Consider the following 1,645-nt stretch of genomic DNA (forward strand, 5'->3'; position numbering starts at 1 on the left):
CTGGGGTCCAAACCACACCCCTGTTCTCAGATTAGTCATGAATATTCACCCCTCTTTCTAATTCCTTCCCTTTTACCTCGACTATCCTATATATCCGATGTCTCTGCCCAAATTGGGTTGAGAAGTTGACTTGTGAACTAGTTTCCCACTTCTCCATTCTTTGGCCCTTGAATAAAGCTTGTGCTATTCCAGTCTCAGCATTGGTTTTGTTATTGGCTGGGCAAATCTAACTGGAAAAAGAACCTCCCTGGCTGAGACAAGGGGTCTTGGCCTGGGCTAGGGCCCCGGTGTGGGTCCAGTCAACCAATTTGGTAACATTTCCACTTATTGGTAAAGCCAGAGCACAGAGTTTCTCACCAAAGCCACTTCTGAGCTCTGCCCCGTCCATCTCCTCCTCATGGCCCATGAACCCCTTCTTGGGAGCCAGATTTTCCATGCCCAGCACTGGGTGGTTTGATCTGATGGTTACTTATGAGAACTAATATCTGAAAGGTCAGACCCACAGGAGGTGTCCCTCTGCAGCACAAGTGGCAGGCGACCACTGGTGGCTGTGGACATATTCCAGGTGCTGCCCGCATGTCTGCCATTTACTCTTTTATAAATTTATTTTATTGGAACATAGTTGATTTACAATGTTGTGTTAGTTTCAGGTGTACAGAACAGTGATTCGGTTATACATATATATGCATTCTTTTTCATATTCTTTTCCATTATGGTTTATCATAGGATACAGTAGAACCTGATTGTTTATCCATCCTATATATAATAGTTTGCTGCCATTTACTCTTTATATTAATCCCCACCCCCATCTCTCAATCCTCAGTTCCTCTGGGGGAGCTCTGAGCTTCTTTCATTTCTCCCAGATGCCACACCTGAGGGTAATCCATTGTAGTCAGATTAATTACAAAAGTTGTCTTTTTACTAAAAGAAGTGGACAGACTCTGGAAGCCTTTCATAATAATAGTCTCACAAGTAAAGGAAAGCACACAGATTCCAAGAACCAATGGCATTTGCATTTTGCTGGCGCATATGAGTATGATTCAAAGACTTAAATCAGGTGGCTTTCAAAAAAATTTTGCTCGTTTCTGTTTTTCTGACAAGGATAATCAGTCTAACGTGTGGCATTTACATAGTGCCTTTCATCAAGCACCAGCTCAGTGTTTCCCTAACGGCTTCCAAAGTCCTCTTTGTCCAAGTTGCTTTGGTTCTTTTTGTTCTCAAGAGAGTGTTTTCCGGCACCTGTACCTGACTTGTGTCTCTTAAACTCAGGAGGGAGGTGGGCTTTTGAGGAGGAAGCTGGGAGCCTTGGGGCCACTGGCCAATCCCCAGGGTGTCAGGCCCTAGGCAAGATTCCCAGGAGCTCCTAAGGCACACGTTCTGCGTCCCCCAGGCCATGCCTGACTGCCCTGAGGGGGTGGCCCCCCTTGTGGGCTGGGCACTGAGTGTTCCTTCCAGGCTGAGCAGGGATTTGTGGGGCTGCATTCCGGAGGTCCCTGATCTCAGCGCCTGGGGCCCAGCTCTCCTGAAGCAGCCAGCTGCTAACTTGTCTCAACAACTTCCAGCCTCACACCTCTGGCCTCCCCTGGGGGCAGGGGCATCTTTCTCTGTGGGGCAGACACCTTAGCTCCCAGGCTCATTCCACATT

This window comes from Phocoena phocoena, chromosome 1 (genome assembly GCF_963924675.1).
Source record: "Phocoena phocoena chromosome 1, mPhoPho1.1, whole genome shotgun sequence".
Taxonomy (NCBI): domain Eukaryota; kingdom Metazoa; phylum Chordata; class Mammalia; order Artiodactyla; family Phocoenidae; genus Phocoena; species Phocoena phocoena.